The sequence below is a fragment of the Mesocricetus auratus genome, unplaced genomic scaffold, assembly GCF_017639785.1.
Source record: "Mesocricetus auratus isolate SY011 unplaced genomic scaffold, BCM_Maur_2.0 Super-Scaffold_100004, whole genome shotgun sequence".
NCBI classification, from domain to species: domain Eukaryota; kingdom Metazoa; phylum Chordata; class Mammalia; order Rodentia; family Cricetidae; genus Mesocricetus; species Mesocricetus auratus.
In genome coordinates this window covers 55,035,038-55,056,909 of record NW_024429189.1, presented here as the reverse complement: position 1 = coordinate 55,056,909, position 21,872 = coordinate 55,035,038, and the positions used below count along the sequence as shown (strand labels likewise).

General features: G+C 37.8%; 2 pseudogenes; both read left to right on the top strand.

Moving 5' to 3' along the window:
* Nucleotides 1-15: 15 nt before the first annotated feature.
* LOC101827981 lies at nt 16-951 on the top strand (annotated as a pseudogene).
* Nucleotides 952-13,867: 12,916 nt separating this feature from the next.
* Nucleotides 13,868-15,336, top strand: LOC101844163 (annotated as a pseudogene).
* Nucleotides 15,337-21,872: the final 6,536 nt, after the last annotated feature.

Below are 21,872 nucleotides of genomic sequence, written 5' to 3'. Positions count from 1 at the left end.
TCACAAGATTCCATCATGAGGAACAACACAGGAGCTACTTCATTTATTCTCAAGGGACTCACTGACAACACTGAACTTCAGGTCATTCTCTTTTTCCTATTTCTAGCAATTTACATTTTTACTCTAATAGGGAATGTAGGACTAATTATTTTAGTCATTAGAGATCCTCAACTCCACAACCCCATGTACTGCTTCCTTAGCGTGTTGTCTTCTGTGGATGCCGGCTATTCCTCAGATATCACACCAAACATGTTGGTAGGTTTTATGTCAAAAAGCAAAGCCATTTCCTTCTATGGTTGTGCAACACAGATGTTCCTTGCTGTTACATTTGGAACCACAGAATGCTTTCTGTTGGCCGCAATGGCATATGATTGATATGTAGCCATTCACAACCCACTTATGTATGCAGTGCCTATGTCTCCTAGAGTCTATGTGTCACTCATCATAGCTTCCTATGCTGGTGGAATTCTGCATGCTGTTGTTGAGACAGTAGCCACTTTCAACCTGTCTTTCTGTCATTCCAATGAACTCAGGCGTATATTTTGTGATATACTTCCTCTACTTGCTATTTCCTGCTCTGAAACTTATGTAAATGAGCTCCTGCTCTTCTTCTTTGTGGGTTCCATAGAGCTAGTCACCATTCTGGTTGTTCTGGTCTCCTATGCTTTTATCTTGTTGTCAATTCTTAAAATGAATTCAAATGAAGGGAGGAAGAAAGTGTTCTCTACATGTGGAGCTCACCTCACTGCTGTGTCTATTTATTATGGCACAATTCTCTTCATGTATATAAGACCTAGTTCCAACTATTCCTTGGAGCACGACATGATTTTATCAACATTTTACACCATTGGCATTCCCATGCTCAACCCCGTCATCTACAGTCTGAGGAACAAAGATGTAAAAAAGGCAATGAGAAGAATTTTGAGAAAAAAAATTCATATTAAACATTAAATTAAAAATTTAAGCTAATTTTCTAGTGTCTTTTATGACAGGATCTTAATAAACAATTTTGATATATTTTCCACCAGTCTTTTTTTTTTTGGTTTTAAGACAGGGTTTCTCTGTATTCTGTATTGTTTTGGAGGCTGTCAGTCCAGCCTGGCCTTGAACTCACAGAGATCCGCCTGCCTTTGCCTCCGGAGTGCTGGGATTAAAGGCGTGTGCCACCACCGCCTAGCTTCCACCACTCTTTAATAATACATTCAAACATGATATCGTTGTGGCTTGTCACTGCTTATACCATGATAGCTTACCTACTACATCCAAGGTAATTCACAGTCTCAGCTCAGAAACTTTGTGATTGAAGGGTATATTTTCACTCTTGGGTTTATGTGAGTTCTCGGCATTCAGACTCACATCATCACTGTCATAAAGCAAACAATTTACAAACTGAACCATCTACCATCACTTCAGTGTTTAATTTTGAAAGAGCATAAACTTCCATTTATTATTAGTTTAATAATCATTATTTTCAAATATTCAGTGTTACCACACATCATTTTTAAAATTAAAACAATGATTGCATTGAACTTTCTATATGATACTTACATATCTAAAGGTGTGGCATCTGCTTGTTTCTTAAAATCTGTATATGTCCACATAGATATCCCAGAAACTATCCCATACAAATCTGCTGAAATGACTGTAGTAGCTTAATAGGACTATCATGATACTACAACATACAGCACCTGGTTTATGAAGAAAAACAAAACAAAACAAAACCAGTGAATCAACCAAGGAAACAAACAAACAAACAAAACATTATTTTTTTCTATGTCTGGATGTTAGAGATCTAAAACCTAAAAGTTTGCATAATTAAATTGCTCTTAGGCAATTTCTGTGGACTATTGTACATTTTCCCCTGTATATTATATTCTTTTTCTCTTCCTTGTTGCTTTCCTCTATATATGCTTTTTTCTAAACAGTCCTTATGAGGATAATAAGTATATTAGATTGACACCGATTAAAAGAATTCATTATAACTAATTACATTCGAAATGACTATTTCTCTAAATTCAGAGATATTCTGATGCACTTGGTATTTGGTTTTAACATTGAATCCTGTGAATATCTATGCAAACATTTGAAAATATATGGTACATATTCATGTAATCATTGCTTTAAAAAGAAATTGACTTGCTTCTCCACTGGAAAAATAGTTTGGTTCTGAACATTGTAATTATATACAACACCATGTTTGTATCTGATTAACTTGATCACTTTCATGAAGTCCTGTTACCTTACAGATAATATTTCTTTTGTATTTAATTTTCCAAGGTATGGATATTTTCATTAATATGTACAACATATATCTCAACCTCAAATACCTCAGAAACAACAAAATAAGAAAACCTTGATGTTAAATATTTGTCAGGATTTTATTCAATTTCAACAACACCAAATTATTTTGTGTAACCAAACACCAAAACATAATTGTGTAATATCCAACACATGATAGATTTTTGTCCTTCCTTGAATAAGCCTCTCCCCACTTCCTTGCCCATAGTCTTTACCCCACTCAAAATATCTCTTGGTTTTCCTTTTACACCTACAACTCTGATGAGGCTCTTGGAAATTATGTCATTCTTTATTGACCAAATCCAAGAATGATGGTGTGGATAAAGATCACTTAAATCTTCCTCTTTTTAAATACATGTCATTTTTTTAGCAAAGACATGTTTTTTTTCTGAATTTGAAACAACAGTAAATCAATTTATTCCCCTTCCTTTGCTTTCTGTAATTATTTCATTACCATTAATATCATTATTGCCTTCATTTTTAAATTTATTTTTCTTTCTTGAAATATGTTTATTGGCGTTGTATATATGTGTATTCACATTTATGTATCTGGGCTTTGAATATCTCTATGGAGGCCATGGCTTAATTTAAATTTTTTCTTCATTACTTTTCACTTACTTTTTTAATGTTTATTATTTAAGTAAACTTTTTTCATTTATGTTGAAAGCTAACCAGTTTCTCCTCCATCCTCTCCTCTCTCTCCTCCTATTCTCTCTCCTTTCCTATCTGTTCTCTTCATCCACTCCTCCTCTATGTCCATTCACAAAGGGACACACCTCACATGGCCTTGCACAAAACAGAGCACATCAAATTGAGGTAGGACCAACCTCATTCACTTATGTCAACTTGGATTTAATAATCCTGCATGAGGTTTAGACAAGCACAACTAAACTGCAGAGAGAATCCCTGCTTTCATTTAGAAGACTTACTAAAAGCCCAAGTTACACAGTTGTGAAAAATATGCAGAGGGCCTATGTCATTCTCATTCTGTTCTCTGAATGTTGCTCCAGTGTCCATGTGCTTCCATAAGCTCAGGTCAATTGTTTCTGTGGGTTCCACCATCATAACACCCTGGCTAGTACAATCTCTTCTTAAAGTCTCTCAGTGCTCAGTGAAGTGATTGCATATGGATCTCTGCCTCTGTTTCCATCAGTTACTATATAGAGAATCTCTGATAACAATTAGGGAAGTCACCAATCTGCTTACAGTAATTGGCCAGTTCAAGCACCCCCTACTCTGTTGTTAGGACTTTTAGTAGGATTCATTCTTGTGTGCTCCTTGGTATTTCCCTGGCACCAGGTTTCTTCCTATTCCATAAATGACCTCCTATCAAGAAGTTTTTTTTACTCTCCCCCTTTATCCAACATGCAGGCTTCTCCTGTCCCCACCCAAACTATTCCCTTAAGTTCTCATCCCACTTGCCCTAAACTCGTGCCCCCAGCTTCCCCAGCAGATAGATATTTTCTACTTCGCTTTCCCAAGGAAATGTACGTATCTTTCATTGGGCCCTCCATTGATATCCTTTCATTGATATCTAGCCTCTCTGGGGCTATGGATTGTAGGCATATCTAGGCAGAGAGTTCCCAATAGAATAATCTCAAATGACCTAAAATGCTTAAAGAATTGCTCAACATCCTTAGTCATCAAAAATACAACTCAAAACAATTATGAGATACCATCTTACACCTACCAGATGTCTAAGATCAAAAGCACTGATATCAGCATATGTTTGAGAGGATACAGATGAAGGGGAACATTCATCCACTACTGCTGGAAGTACAATGTTGTACAGATACTTTGGAAATCAATATTGCCATTTCTCAGACAATTGGAAATTAATCCGACTCAGAACTCTGTATACAAATTTTAGACATGTACCCAAAGGATGTACAATCATACCACAAGGACACTTGCTCAACTGTGTTCATAGCAGCATTATTCATAATAGCCAGAATGAGAAAATAACTTAGACGTCCCATAACTGAAGAACAGACGAGGAAAATGTAATACATTTAAATAAAGTAGTGCTATTCAGCTGTAGAAGATTGTGACCTCATGAAATTTGAGGGCAACTCGATGGAAATAGAAGTCATTCTCAATGAGGTAACTTAGATCAAGAAAGACAAGCATGGTATATCCACATTCTTCTTAAGACAAGTTTTCTCTTCAAAATTGTACTCTACAAAATCATTGTCTAGATTCACTATAGAGGAACTCTGGCTCAGTTTCCTCAGCAATAAAGTTATAGACTCTTGCTGTCCTATCAAGATTTTACATTCAGAATGGCAATCCAGATGATATTTCTTATGCTTATTTACATCATCTTTCAAAGAGTTCTTTTGTTCCATTAAGTCAAACTTCTAGGTAGTCTGCTACAGAGCCTGTGATAATATTGGATTGTATTAGAGGAATGGAAAAGGGGATGATGATGTGTGGTTATTGTAATCATTGTAGCTCATAAGGAAAGGGATTCTGGCACTCAGGAGCCAAAGAGTACTAAGTATCACAGATCCAATGGAAACATATTCTACCACTCAGCAAACATAGAATACCATAGTTAACACCAATGTTCTAGGGGTTATATGTAGCTACGTATGCAAGAGGGGGTAGAACCTTAGTCATTTGGCGTATCAAGCATTATAAACTATGTAAAGGGAAGTAGCAAGAGTTCTTCACTGAGTTCTGCTACACTGGAGCATAAATCCATGAACACCCATCAGTTAGGCAGAGGTAAACGTTGGAGCTGCACAGCATAGAGGGATTTTAAACATTTGGACATAGGGGCTGGATAGTTGTAACTCATGGTCAGGGTATTATTGTACTCTGACTAATCCAGTTTGCTCATAGATAGTGTCTCTGAGAAATTAAAGAAGTCTGCGAGAGAGATAAGAGATGTTATTTATGTTTGATTAGAGCAGTTAGTGAATAGCAAGTTGAGAGACTATAATAGTAAAATGGATGACGTCATGAATAGTGGTTTTGACTTTGACATGGCAGAGACATACAAACATCATTATCTAAAGTGGCCAGTCAGAGTATTATTTAGTAACTGATATGCACAAACTTGGGTCTGAAACAAGAGAAGTATGACCATGAGAACAGTGTCATCCAAGAGGTAAGACTTTGAAAGGTAAGAACCATTGATGAATGTTGAATCACTTCTATTTTTTTCTATACCTAGATATTTGTGGAAAATGTTATATGCCCTGTACTTTGATCATGTTTCTGGGTACATAATACACTTCCACAGTGATATGCTCCTCCTCTGGTATTCCATGGAACTTCAATATAAAAGTTGAAAGATCTCTCCTGTATGTAAAGATAACAATGGAAATCAGTACAGACTAGATTTGTCCAACTGTTTTTGCAGATCAATATTGTGGCCACTTTGTACAGTAATTTTCCTTTTGTTCATACAGAAACAGGAATTGTAAGTCTTGGTGAAGGAGAGATAGGAAAGTTATAAGTAAATGGATCAACCTTTAACAGCCTGATGCAGAGCAATTTCCTGAGCCTATTAGGATGTACTTTTGTACAACCATATGGAAGAGCTAGTATATGCAAGTATAGATAGGAAAAAAAGAGGAGCAGAGATCAATATTTGATACAAAAAATTTCAGATCATTAGACTATGCAGTGGTAGAAATTGTTACCATATGAGAGAATTTGAAGATTGAGCTTATACATTTTGGTCATTGAGTTATACTGAACTCATGCTGTTTGTAATAACAGTGTGAGGCCTTAGTAAATCTGAGAACTACTAATGTGGAATTACAGAAAAATGGTCACAAAATGAATTCCACAAAAAAGGAGTTTTCTAAGACCAATGTAAGAGCTGGGAAACAAGGAAGAAATCTAGGAATATATAGAGAAGCATTTAGACTCCCAGGAGGGAATTTGAGGGCAAGATAGCAAGGTCAAAGAGGATCAAAAGGATTAAAGAAGCTTCAGGACTCAGCAGGCAGGTCCTAGGGAGAATAAACATGGATGTTTCAATAGAAGGAGATGAGCAAGTATCTAAGTAACAAGAGAGTTCCTAATATAGTAGGTAGAGGGCATGCCAGGGAGATGGCATACGGGGAATGCTCCAAAGGGCATAGCTGGCTCCAGAGCCTGAGAGAGGACACTTAACAAGTAGGCAAAGAGATGTGAATGCTAGAACATGTGGAGGGAAGAAGCAGCAGAAAAATCAGACCATGAAATTTGGAATCAAATATGGTGGGTAATAGAAGCCAGCAGAACCAAATACTCCATATATACCTTATGAAGCACAAGTCAGCAGCTTGTGTCAGATCAGAGGTTTGGAGCTAATTTTAGAGTGGCCAAGTCAATTTTCTATTTAAAAGGCACATGGAGGAGCTATTAGTTTGTTCTGTTGATTAGTGGTTTGATTGGGAGGATCCAATGAAGCTTACGAAAATGTTTGGCAATAGGTACAAAGAAGACTCATATGAAGGGCCAAGGGCCAGATAGTATTGTGGGAGCAAAAAGTATGTGTCTTAGCTGGGATTTCTATTAATGTGAAGAGACACCATGGCCACAGCAAGTCTTAAAGGAAAACATTTAATTTGGGTGGCTTAAAGTTCAGAGGGTTAGTCCATTATCATCATAAAAGGACATGGCATTGTGCAGGAAGACATGGTGTGGGAGAAGGAGATGAGAGATCTGTATCTTGATCCAGGGACAGCAGACAGAGTCTGTGTCTACATTGAGCTGAGCTTGAGCAACGAAGACTTGAAATGACACTCAGAGAGACTCACTGTCTCCAGCAAAGCCCATACCACTCCAAGAAGGCCACACTTCATAAGAGTGGGGCAACCTTTGGGGACCATTTTCTTTAAGCCTACCACAGGGTATAAAAGGTGTTACATGAGCATAGAAATCTAGCCATCCCTAAAAAATACAGAATTAAATACTTGGTAGTAGGGATTATAAATGAATGAATTATGTGTTTTCTGTCTAGGGAAATGACCTTTTGAGTTGCAGTAATAGCTGGTCCTAGATAAGTTACTTGAGGTGTAGACAGGTGGATCATAGAGGGTCCCTTGCCAATCAAGAAGTTTAGTAGAGTATAGGTGTCAACCTCAATAATCTGTAGGGATGGACAAAGAGAAGAAGATTTACACATGTGTGATCTTATATTCTGGAAGAGAAAAAGAAAGTAACTCAGAGGCCAAAGCCTGGACCCATAGATTTGATGATGTTCTGTATAGCCTGGAGTAGGATAGTCCAGTAGAGTTCAGTACAAATGTAGGTGTCCAAGTCAGTCCAAGTAAAGGCAAAGATATTTTTAGGCTGGTCATCAAGAATAATGGAAAAGGAAGCTCCCTGAAAATCTAGGACTGAGAAATGGGAAGTCCCTAAGGGGATGGTGGATGGAATACAAAGTGAAGACAAACCTCTTCAAGTTAATAAATAAAGTATACCGAATCAAATAGTAGATTCCATTGAGGTTCTATTATCTCTGAGTATGGGAGTGTTTAAGGGTTGTAAGTGGCCTTCTATTAAGAGGTCAGAAATAAGAAGGTAAGTCTCCTAAAATCTGGAGAGTGGGTATTGAGTGTGGGTTATGTAATTTGAAATGAATTGATTTTGTCAAGATAGGAATGATGCTTAGTTTAGAGGGTGTTTGTGTGTCCCATATTGACATATCTTGTTTGCAGGCCAGGTCAGTAAAGAAATAAGTGTGTCAGGTCATGTAGTTTGGAGGAGAAGCAAGAGGGGAATGACTGCAAGCCTGAGGTCAAGTGGATTGGGAGGATGAAGGAAACAGAAACTCCTACTTTGGCTAAGAGATTTATTTCCAGCAAGGAAAACGAACAGGTTAGGACCACTTGGAAGGAGTGGGTTGAAGGGATAGCCCAAAAATATAATGAAAACTTGTGATTTGGTGAGATTTCTAAGGCTATTCTCATACCTGAAAATAAGAGGATAAGGAGGGAAGGTAGACTATCCAAACTCTTTAGGATTCTAATAAGTGGTCCTGTTATCCAAAAGGGAGGAGATAGGTTGCCCTGATATTGTGATGACTACATATGCCCTTCCTATTCTCAGAATTGTATGTGCTCCTCAGGAAGAAGGTTGTTGGTGAGATTCATATATAGGTTATGGAAAGCAAGGTTACAAGATAGGACATTATAATTTTTCATAATTTTTAGTGAGACATATTGTTATGATTTGTTATCATTTCTATTCTTATTCTAAGGACAAGAATCATCCCAATCCATAATATCTTGGAAATATATTCTAGCCTCCTTGGTTAGATTATACCATGTACTTACTTTTAATCAATACAGCAGTATAGTCATAAGGCATCCACATCCTCCAACCCTAGAAAAGTTGGCTGCCAGCCACATGGGAACAGCAGCTAAGATGGCTTCAAGCCTCAGGTTGGTTACATCCTAAAATGGTATCACACCACATTGTCCCATTATTATTACCTACATATACTTTTTTTTATATCCACTTGCTGTGAAAGAAGTTTTAAGTTAAACCTTATGAAACAGACTTCAAAGATTTTCAACCATACTTAAAAAACCTTTTATACAAAATATTTGCATAATAGTGTTACCAATCTTTAGAGTCACAACTTACCAAAAGTCCTAGAGAATTAAATTGAAATCAAAAGTGTATGCAATTATTAGTAATAATCCCCTTTGGTAATAGTCTATCCCTTTGTCCTTATTTGCTCTCATTTCTCTGTGACATATTCAGGTGGCCTATCTGGCACCTGACAGATTTTGGAGGTAACCTTTAATCAAGCACAATTTGGTATAGAGGAGGGGAGCTGTAAACCTACTCCAGAGTCTGCTTTTCCATTGTGACGGAGCAGCATAAAACAACAATTTCATATTACCCATACCTAAAAGATAACTGAATTCCTATAGAGCTGAATCCTGTACATGAAAAAAAGAAGGCTTAGAGATAAGAAATATTTTAATCCGTAGCTATAGATGACTCTTCAGGAACAAGCTGAAAGACACACCAGCCAAGGACTTTGTGAGTGCTTAATTCTCTGCTGTCTCCCTCCCCTGCTGTGTCAGGTTCTGGCTTCAGAACCTGCAACAACTTTACAGATTCATCACTAGTATCTTAAAAAGGTAAACATTCACACAGCCTTTGGGGAGTAGGATGGGACAGAAAAAAAAGTGAAGCAGGATTACAGTGGAGATAATAGAAGCTTGGTTATTGTTATAATTAATTAATTTATCATTCTAATTTAGAGATGTAAAATGGATAATATTTGTAGATAGTTAATAATCTTATAATTCGATGTTTATTCATTTACAATTGCTTTCCTTGATAGTCGGTTATCAATTTTTATATTATATTCTAAATAATTAAAACACATTTATCTCTTACTAAATTTTTAAAGTTGAAATACAGAATATTTTCTTTTTCTCTCCTTTTTAGATTTAGAAACAAATATTCACATATCCATCACACTGTTCCCTCTCCTTCCCATCCTTCCATTCCCCCTACTAAACCCCCAATCCCACCACCCACCCAGTCTCCAAGGACAGTGGGGCCTTCCATGGGGCATCTGCAAAATCTGTCACATCATTTGGGGGAGGGCCTAGGCCCTCCTGCCTATATCTGGGGTGAAATACTATCACTCCATAGGGAATAGGCTCCCAAAGTCCATTTGTGCAGAAGGGATAAACACTGGTTCCTCTGTTAGAGGACTCAGACTGCCGAGGACTCCTAGTAGGCACCCACATTCAGAGCTTTTGGATAAGTTCAATGCTCGTTCCCCACCTTTAAGACTGGGGTCCATGTGTTCTCATTGGGTCAGGTGAGCTGGTTCTAGAGGTTTCTCTACCACTGTCTTGAGTTTTTTGTTCATCCCTCTTCCCTCTGCACAACTGGATTCCAGGAATATTGCTCATTGCCTGCTTCTGCTTCCATCAGGTACTGGATGAAGGCTCTAGGATGGCAAATAAGGTAGTCATCAATCTCATTAGAGGGGAAGGGCATAAAAGGTGACCTCTACTGCATAGATTCTTAGCTGGGGTCATCTTTGTGGATCTCTGAACATTTTCCTAGAATCAGATTTCCCTTTGAACATATACTGTCTACATGTATTAAGGTATCTCTGTTCTTGCTCTCTTCTCTTCTTCCCCTGTCTCAGTCTTCCTGATCCCTCATGTCCTCCTCCCCTCTCCTCTTCTCTTCTTCTCTTTTTCCTCTCACCCTCCCATCTCCAATTCGCTGTCCATTTGCTAAGAATTTCTTGTCCCTTTCCTTGTCTTCTGGGGACCATACATTTTTCTCTTAGCATCCTCCTTGTTTCCTAGTTTCTCTGGTGGTGTAGATTATAGTCTGGTATTCCAGTTCTCTATGTCTAATATCCATATATGAGTGAGTACATACCATGGTTGTCTTTCTGTGACTGGTTTACCTCACTCAGCATGATTTCTTCCAGTTTCATCCATGTGCCTGTGAATTAAATTTCATTGTTTTTCCCCCTGATTAATAACCCATTGTGTGAATGTACCACATTTTCTCCACCTATTAGTCCTCAGTTGAGGAGCATCTAGGCTGTTTCCATGTTCTGGTTATTAGAAACAATGCTGCTATGAACATAGTTGTATATATGTCCTTGTTGTATGAATGCACATACTTTGGAATTGCTGAATCATGAGGTAGAGTGATTCCCATTTTCCTGAGAAACTGCCATACTTAACTTCCAAAGTGGCTGAACAAGTTTGCACTCCCCCCAACAATGCAGAAATGTTCTCGTTTCTCCATATCTTTTTTTATCATTTTTATTTTAATTTTAAATAGCTGTTTTACATGTCAATCCCAGTTCCCTCTTCCTCCCCTCTTCCCGCACTCCCCTTCCCCCCCCCCCCTCCCACCCTATTGCCAAATCCTTCCACATAGGGGATATCTAGAGTCTGTTATTTTACTCTTGGTAGGGTCAAGGCACTCCCCTAAGAGTCCAGGCTGAGAGAGCATCTCGCTTTGTGCTATAGGCACATGAAGACAGTATGTATACCAGGGATAGACACTGATCCACAGCTCAGGGCCCCATAGGTTGCCCAGGCCTTCTCACTGACACTCACATTTGGGGGATCCAGATCAGTCCCATGCTGGCCTCCCCACTGCCGGTCTGGGGTCCAAGAGCACTCCCCTGTTCAGATCAGCTGTCTCTGCTGGTTTTGCCAGCCCATTCTTTGCCAATTTGCTCATCACTCCTCTCTCTCTGTCACTGGGTTCCTTGGGTTCAGTTCAGTGATTAGTTGTGTGTTTGCCTCTGCTTCCATCAGTCACAGGATGAAGGCTCCCGGATATCTTCTCCAGCAAAAACTGTCATTGGTGTTCTTGTTTTGTTTTTTTTAAATTTAGCATTACTGACTCATGTAAGATGGTATCTCAGAGTTGTTCTGATTTGCCTGATGGCTACGGATGTTGAACACATTCTTAAGTGTCTTTCAGCCATTTTAGATTCCTCTATTGATAATTTTCTATTTATTTCTGACGCCCAATTTTTTAATTGACTTGTTTGGTGTTTTGGTGACTAACTTCTTGAAATCTTTGGGTATTTTGGAAATCAGCCCTCTATCAGATGTGGGATTGGGGAAGTTCTTTTCCCATTTTTTGGGCTGCCATTTTGTCTTGTTGACTATGTCCTTTGCCTTACAGAAGCTTGTCCCATATATTACTTGTCAATCTCAGTGTATGTGCTACTGGATTTATGATCCGGAAGCAATCTCTTGTACAATTTCTTTCAAGGGTACCTACCACATTCTCTACTAAGATGTTCATTGTGACTGAATTTATGCTGAGGTCTTTGATCCACTTGGACTAAGTTTTGTGAATGGCAACAGACAGATCTATCTGCAGTCTTCTATATGCCAGCCTTCAGTTGTACCAGTACTATTTGTTGAAGATGCTTTGTTTTTTCCATTGTTTATTTTTTTAGCTTCTTTGTTAAATATCAGGTGTTCATTAGTGAATGGGTTAATATTGGTGTGTTCAATTTGATTCCATTGGTCTACCTGTATATATTTTGTGCCAATACCAAGATGTTTTCAAGATTATAGCTGTATAATAGAGCTTGAAGTCAGTGATTCTGATGCTTCTGGACATTGCCTTGTTAAACAGGGTTGCTTTGGCTGTCCTAAGTCATTTGTTTTTCCATATAAAGTTGAGAATTGTTCTGTCAAGGTCTGTGAAGAATTGTGGTGGGATTTTAATGGGAATTGCATTGAATGTGTAGATTGCTTTTGGCAAGATTTCCATTTTTACTATGTTGATTCTACCTATCCAAGAACATGGGAGATCTTTCCATTTTCTGGTATTTTCTTTAATTTCTTCCTTTAAAGACTCAAAGTTCTTGTCATACAGGTCTTTCACTTGTTTGTTACCCCAAGGTATTTTATGTTGTTTGTGGCAATTGATTTCTTTATCAGCCCTTTTGTAGTCTGTATATAGCAGGGCTACTGATTTTCTTGAGTTCATCTTGTGTCCTACCACTTTGCTGAAGGTATTTATCAGCTGTAGGATTTCCCAGTAGAGTTTTTTGGGTCACTTATGTAAACGTACATATCATCTGCATTCAGTGAATGTTTGACCTCTTCCTTTCCAAATTGTGTCCCCTTGATGTCCTTTTGTTTTCTTATTGCTTTAGCTAGAACTTCAATTACAATACTATAGAGGTATGGAGAGTATGGATAGCCTTTTGTCGTTCTGGATTTTCGAGGAATCACATTGAGTTTTTGTCCATTTAGTTTGGTGTGCCCCTCCATTATACTCCTACCTACATCCTGATAGGAAATATGTTCTTAAGCTGGATTACATGGGTAAAATCTTCAAAGAAATCTACTAAATACATGTCAGAAAGATATTTCTTTTAAGCATTATATACCAAAATTTTCTATCATAATTGTTAAATTGTTTGTCATTATGAAGTGAAAAATGAGGTAAATATGTACAAATTAAATTATAACATGAAATGAACATTTAAAAATAATAAACAAAATTGATATAGTACTCTAAGTAGCTAAAAGGGAACACTTTGAAAGTTGTAATCATAAAATTTTATTATAAAATATTTGAGGAGGTGATGAAGTAATGTGTATGTGATTGAAACTCAGTAGGCTAAGGCATTCAATGTAAAATTTTATGTTTTTCCATATATTTTCATTTTTATTGAAACTATGTTTCTTTCATACAGTGTAATCTGATTATGGTTTTCCCTTCCTGAACTCCTCTAAACCAAGTCCACAATTTTTTCTTTCTCTCATTAGAAAACAACAGATATCCTGAAAAAATATGAAAATAAATATGATGAAATAAAAATAAACATACCAGAATAAGACAAAACAAACAAGCAAATAGAAGCCAAGAAAAACTATAAGTACATATCACACATATATATATATATATTCACACAGTACAATCCCAGAAAACACAAAATTGAAAACCATAATACATATATATATATATATATATATTTATAAGGTTTTACAAATATTCAATGCCAAGGCATTGCAAGACAAAGAACCTCCCAATGACTGATATTATGATAAAAGCCTCTTACCCTAAAGGAAAGCAAACAATCATGTTGTCTGAATCTTCTTCACAAATGAACAACCAACAAAATCTACAGGGAAGAAATCTAACCAATCTGATGGAATTTGTTCTGGTGGGATTTTCAGATGTTCCTCACGTCTGGGAGTTTCTATTTGGACTGCTGATTGTCATTTATTGCTTCATCTTATTGGGCAACGGCACCATTGTAATAATCAATCACAAGGCTGGACTCTGCTCTTCAGACCCACATGTACTTTTTTCTTGGCAAAATTTCCTTTTTAGAGATATGTTATATGTCAGATATGTTACTATTCGCAGAATTGTCTTCAATATTGGCACCCAGAAAAGAACAATCTCTTTCATGACCTGTACTACACAAATGTGCTGCACTCTTATCCTGGGGGCCACTGAGTGCTTTCTGTTGGCTCTCATGACGTAGGACCTGTATGTGGCCATCTGTAACCCTCTGCACTATCCTCTCTTCATGAACCAAAGGGTGTGTTCTCAGCTGGTGACTGGCTCCTGTATCAGTGGAATTTCAGTACAGATAGGCAGACACCGCAGGTTTTTTTCTTTCCTTTTGTCATTCCAATCAAATCAACCACTTCTTCTGTGACATCCCCCAAGTACTTCACCTGGCCTATGGGGACATCTTTGAGAATGAGCTGATGGTTTTCCTAGGTGCTGTGATATTTGCTGTTAATAACCTTTTCCTACAGTAATATCATTTCTACAATCCCGAAGCTGTCGTCAGCCACAAATCATGCCAAAGCCTTCTCTACCTCTTCATGTCATCTTGTAGTTTTGATGTTATTTGTGGATCAGCTACGATTACATATTTTAGATCCACTATTAGTCATTTGGGTTGAACGGACAAATTGCTTTCTCTTTTCTTTTTTTTTCCATATATTTTTTTTAAGTTTTTACACATGTCACCTTCAGTTCCCTCTCCCTCCCTCCTCCCCCAATCCCCAATCCTCCCCCACTCCACCCCCCTCGGCTCCCCATGGAGGGCAAGGATATCCATGAGGGATCCTCAGGGTCTGTCACATCATCCCAGGAAGGGCCCAGGCTCTTCCTCATGTGTCCAGGCTGAGAGAACGTGGCATGTGTTCCCAGAGTTCCTCAGCATAGCAGGAATAAACACTGCTCCACTCACCCAGGTTCCACAGACTGCTAAGACCTCCCCTCTGTCCCCCAGGTTCGGTGGGCGGGTGTCTGGATCATTCCCATGCTGGCCCCTCAGTCATCAGTCTGGGTTCCATGTGTCCCTCCCCAACCCCCCACCCCGCCCCCGTTCAGGTCAGCTGCCTCTGTGGGTTTGCCAGCCCGATCTTGATTTCTTTGGTCATCTGTGAACCGAATTGAACTCCTGGAACCCAGTTGCAAATAAGAGTGCTTTCTCTTTTCTATACTGTTGTGACTCCCGTGTTTAATCCCATGGTATACAGTCTAAGAAACAAGGATGTCACAATAGCATTGAGAAAATGCTTGTGAAAACAATTTACTAGAACATAATATGACTTATATTGGAAATTTGGCTTTGTATGTGTCTGTAACTTACTTTGTAACTTTGTAAAGATATCGTTTCTACATTAGTACTCACTAGGAAATAAAATTTCTTTGTAATGTTGAGAGAAATTTAACTCTTAAAATATGTCTTGGCATATATTATGAAATTAAATACATTCGTCTTCACATCTATTTTTATTGGTAACTCATTCCAAAAGAACAGTTGATACAATTAATATAAGTAAATTTATTGTCCCAACTATTCTTATATAATAACTACTTTGAATCTTATATATCTCATTTACACAGATACAATGGTTTTACAACTATGTAGTAAAATTAGTTTCAACTGTGTGTAAAGAGTCAGACTGCTTTGGCTGATGGCATGTATATTATCCTAGGAAGTCACATTGTTACAGAGCATTCATAATATTTCAATTTGTCCTCAGACTTCTATAAGTGATAGGGGATACCACTTCCCTTAAATTTACAGGCACACACACACACACACACACACACACACACTCACTCACACACAAATAAGACTACTTTAGAAATAATTCCATGACATGCTAAACAGAAGGCATTTTCTGTATTTGGATGAAATGTTCTGTCTACATTGTTTACGGTATCATTTAGGTCTAGTATTCCCGAGTTTATGATTTGTCTCCATGATCTGTCTCTTGGCAAGAGTGGAGTACTAAAGACTCACTGTGTGAAGGGCATTATGTGATTGTAGTTGCAATAGTGTTCCTTTTATGAACTTGGGTGATCTAGTGTTTGTTGCCTAGATATTTTGAGTTGAATTATGTTGTTTGTGGATTTTTCATTTGATAACATATAGTATATACTATATCTGTTCTGATTAGTTTTAGTTTGAAGTCTATGTCCTCAGATATTTAAGTGCTTACACCAATTTGCTTTCTTGTGACATTGTTGCTTAAGGCTTAAATACAAGTAAATAGAAACTGTGTTCGTTGAGAATAACGAAGTCAACAATAACTTCTTTTAAAATATTCCTTATTTCTAAAATTAAACATATTTACCTTGTTTTTATCATTTGCTTTCTTCCCTCCAATCATTGCTGTGTTATTCTGTTATTCATATGCATTCCCTCTATTCCTTTACTGCTGTCACACACACCATTTACATGTACGTTGTTCAGTTAACATAAATATACTTGTATGAGTTCAGAGCTCTTCATTTGGTATTGGATTACAATGTGTACACTCTTCATTGGAGGAGACAAATTCTCATGCTCTCAGAATTCCTTAGTTAACTCTAGTTTTTTTGTCTATGTTGGAGTTCTCATGAACTTTCTCCTATGTTACTTTATCTAGTGGTGTTGTAATTGTTTAGACAATCATATTTACAAACCTCCATGAGTGTAGCTTCTCTGATGTTTCTAGGAGATTTTCTTGTGATATTTCTATCTTCATAATCTTCATATTAAACCTGATTTTTAGTATTCTGGTTCTTTTTCCTTTCTTGTTTAAATTAGAAACAAGTTTGCTTTACATGTCAATCCCATTTCCCTCTCAGTCCCCTCCTCCCCTGCCCCCCACCAAACCCCTATCCCATCATCCCATTTCTGTTCTACAGGGAGGGTGAAGCCTTATATGGGACATCTTCAAAGTCTATCATATCATTTGGAGCATGCCCTAGGCAGTCCCCCATGTGTCTAGGCTGAGAGACTTTCCCTTTTTGTGGAAGGGTCTCCCAAAGTCCATTCATGTACTAGGGATAAATACTGATTCATTACTAGAGGTCCCATAGATCACCCGGGCCTCCTAAATGACAGTCAGAATCTAAAACACCTAGATCACCAAACTTCAAGGATGTATGAAAATTAAATTTTCATTCATTATTTGTAGGAATGGATACAATATACCCATTGAGGAGTGGAAGCTAGCAATTTGTAAAACACATTTTATTTCTTGGTTTATTGGCATCTATTCTTATTTAAGACATTCTTACGAAATTTGTTTAATCAAGATAATTATTTGATCCTATATCCCTTAGGTTAGGTCTGATTTGGGGAAAATTTATAAATCTTTTTGTAATCATCTTTTTACACCTTAGATATTATACCATGAGGTTCAAATACACCTTTTGGGTACCTCTACCTGTAAATGCCCTGGACACCTTGATCATCAGTGTTCATAGCAAAATTAAAATGAAACCAAGATACTGCCTTTTCCCTATGTTTAGTGAATTTCTACATTGATCATCACGTAAAATAATTACTTTACATAAATTTATTCCTAAGCATTTTTGGAAGAGTTATAAGTAGAAATTCTCTCTAGGTTTGATTTCTGTAGACTGCATTTGCACTTTTTTCCTTTTCTTGTACATCTTCATGTCTAATTTTGGTAGTCTTTCTTGTCTCACCTTTCCTGGTTCCTCAGAAAACAGTTATTAGTATGATTATATATTATAATAGGTCATATTATATAGCAAATAGTATAAAATACAGCATATGTTATATATTATATATCATATATATTATAACATATATTATATTATATATTTTATAGTATAATATCTAGTATATATAATATAATATTCTATATTACTTTGTATTATGACTATTTTATGCTAGTATTAAATATGATACAAGCAGGATATGAGAATTTTTTTCATTGTTATCACTTTTTATTTTAATTTTAAGTAGCTTGTTTTACATGTCAATCCCAGTTCCCACTCCTTCCTCTCCTCCCGCACTCCCCATCCCCCCCAGCCTCCCAACCTATTGCCAACTCCTTCCACATAGGTGATATCTAGAGTCTGTCATTTCACTCAGGATAGGGTCCAGGCACCCCCTAAGAGTCCAGGCTGAGAGAGCATCCCTCTTTGTGCTATGGGCACACGATGACTGTTTGTATTCCAGGGATAGACACTGATCCACTGCTCAGGGCCCCATAGGTTGCCCAGGCCTTCTCACTGACAATCACTCATATTCGGGGGGTCCAGATCAACCCATGCTGGCCTCCCCGCTGTCGGTCTGGGGTCCAAGAACTCTCCCCTATTCAGATCAGCTGTCTCTGCTGGTTTTGCCAGCCCATTCTTTGCCAATTTGCTCATCACTCTTCTCTTTCTGTCACTGGGTTCCTTGGGTTCAGGTCAATGCTTAATTGTGTGTTTGCCTCTGCTTCCATCAGTCACAGGATGAAGGCTCCAGGATGGTTACAGAGATCAAGTTCATTATCAGGAATGGGCATTCGAGGTGGTCTCTCCACTATTGCTTAGCTTGCCAATTGGTGTTATCCCTCTAGATCACTAGAGGTCACTTATCTGTCTTCAAACCTATGATTCCCTCTTCCCCCTATTCTACACCCACCCACTCAAACTTCCTGTTCCCCCATGACCTACTCTCTCTTCCTCTTCTTCCCCCTCTTCTTCTCAGCTCCCACTCCCCCCACCCCTCGCCATGTTCCCCATCCATTCAGAGGATCCTGTCTCAATCCTCTTCTCTTGGGTACTATGCACTATGCATATATGCATATCTTTTAGGTTCTTTCCTGTTTCCCAGACTCTCTATCAGTGGAAGTGCAGACTGGCACTATCCTGATCCATGTCTAAAATCCATATATGAGTGAGTACATACCATGTTTGTCTTTTTGCAACTGGGTTACCTCTGTCAGGATGGTTTCTTCCAGTGCTATCCATTTACCTGCGAATTTCAAGATTCCATTGTTTTTTTCTGCTGAGTAATACTCCATTGTGTAAATGTGCCACATTTTCTCTATCCACTTTTCAGTTGAGGGGCATCTAGGTTGCTTCCAGGTTCTGGCTATTACAAATAATGTTGCTATGAACGTAGTGAAGCAGATGCCCTGGTTGTATGAATTTGCCTCTTTAGATATATGCCTAAGAGTGGAATTGCTGGGTCTTGTGGTAGATTAATTCCGATTTTATTGAGGAATCTCCATACTGATTTCCAAAGAGGCTGTACGAGTCGGCACTCCCACCAGCAGTGGAGGAGTGTTCCTCTCTCTCCACATCCTCTCCAGCATAAATTGTCTTCGGTGTTTTTGATTCTAGCCATTCTGACAGGGGTAAGATGGTATCTCAGAGTTGTTTTGATTTGCATTTCCTTGATGGCTAAGGATGTTGAGCACTTTCTTAAGTGTCTCTTGGCCGTTTTAGCCTCCTCTATTGAGACTTCTCTGCTTATTTCTGTACCCTACCTTTTACTTGGATCCTTTCATGTTTTGGAGACTTGCTTCCTGAGTTCTTTGTAAATTTTGGAGATTAGCCCTCTGTCAGATGTGGGGTTAGTGAATATCTTTTCCCATTCTGTGGACTGTCTTGTTGACTGGGTACTTTGCCTTACAGAAGCTTTTTAGTTTCAGGAGGTCCCATTCGTTAATTGTCGATCTCAGGGTTTGTGCCACTGGTGTTATGTTTAGGAAGTGGTCTCCTGTACCAACTCGTTGAATAGGATCTCCCACTTTCTCTTCTAATAGTTTCAGTGTGGCTGGATTTATGTTGAGATCTTTGATCCATTTGGACTTAAGTTTTGTACAAGACGATAAACATGGATCTATCTGCAGTCTTCTGCATACCAGTACCCAGTTATGCCAGCACCATTTGTTGAAGATGCTTTCTTTTTTCCATTGTATAGTTTTAGCTTCTTTGTCAAAAATCAAGTGTTCATAGGTGGGTGGGTTAAAATCAGGGTTTTCAATTCGGTTCCATTGGTCTACCTGCCTATTTTTGTGCTGATACCATGCTGTTTTCAGGACTATAGCTCTATAATAGACCTTGAAGTCAGGTATGGTGATTCCTACTGAAGTTCCTTTATTGTATAGGGCTGTTTTGGCTATTCTGGGCCTTTTGTTTTTCCATATAAAGTTGATTATTGTTCTTTCCAGGTCCTTGAAGAATTGTGATGGAATTTTGATAGGGATTGTATTGAATTTGTAGACTGCTTTTGGCAAGATTGCCATTTTTATGTTGATCCTACTAATCCAAGAGCATGGAAGATCTTTCTATTTTCTGGTATCCTCTTTGATTTCTTTCTTTAAAGACTCAAAGTTCTTGATATACAAGTCTTTCACTTCCTTGGTTAACATTATCCCCAGATATTTGATGCTGTTTATGGCTATTGTAAAGGGTGATGTTTCTCTGATTTCTTTCTCAGTCACTTCATCATCTGTATATAATAGGGCCACTGATTTTTTTTAGTTTCCCTTGTATCCTGCCACATTGCTGAAGGTGTTTATCAGCTCTAGGAGTTCTCTTGTGGAGTTTTTCTGGTCACTTATGTAAACTATCATATCATTTGCAAATAGTGAAAGTTTGACTTCTTCTTTTCCTATTTGTATCCCCTTTATCTCCTTTTGTTGTCTTACTGCTGTAGCTAGAATTTCAAGTACAATATTGAAGAGATATGGAGAGAGTGAACAGCCTTGTATTGTTCCTGATTTATAGGAATTGCTTTGAGTTTCTCTCTATTTAGTTTGATGTTAGCTGTTGGTTTACTCTATATAGCTTTTATTATATTCAGATATGTTCCTGTTATCCCTGATCTCTCTAGGACCTTTATCATGAAGGGGTGCTGGATTTTGTCAAAGGCTTTTTCAGTATCTAGTGAGATGATCATGTGGTTTTTCTTTTGCAGTTTGTTTATATAGTGGATTACATTGATAGATTTTCTAATATTGAACCATCTATTCATTCCTGGGATGAAGCCTACTTGATTATGGTGGATGATTTTTCTTATGTGTTCTTGAATCTGGTTTGCAAATATTTTATTGAGTATTTTTGCATCATGAGGGAAATTGGTCTATAGTTCTCTTTCTTAGTTGTGTCTTTGTGTGGCTTGGGTATCAAGGTAATTGTAGCCTCGTAAAAAGAGTTTGGCAGTGAGTCTCCTGCTTCTATTGTGTGGAATACTTTGAGGAGTATTGGAATTAGCTCTTCTTTGAATTTCTGGTAGAATTCTGCACTGAAGCCATCTGGGCCTGGGCTGTTTTTGTTTGGGAGTCTTTTGATGACTGCTTCTATTTCATTAGGGGTTATAGGTCTGTTTAGATTGTTTATCTGCTCTTGATTTAGTTTTGGCAAGTGATATCTATCCAGGAAATTGTCCATTTCCTTTATATTTTCAAATTTTGTGGAGTACAGATTTTCAAAGTATGCCCTGATGATTCTCTGGATTTCCTCATAGTCCCTTGTTATGTCCCCTTTTTCATTCCTGGTTTTGTTAATTAGCATGCTCTCTCTCTGTCCTTTCGTTAGTTTGGACAGAGTTTTGTCCATTTTGTTGATTTTCTCAAAGAACCAACTCTTTGTTTCATTGATTCTTCTCAGTGTTTTCCTGGTTTCTACTTGATTGATTTCTGCCCTCAATTTGATTATTTCCTGGCGTCTGCTCCTCCTGGGTGAGTTTGCTTCTTTTTGTTCTAGAACGTTCAGCTGTGCTATTAATTCTCTAGTATGATTGTTCTCCAGGTTCTACATGTGGGCACTTAGTGCTATGAAGTTTCCTCTCAGCACTGCTTTCAAAGTGTCCC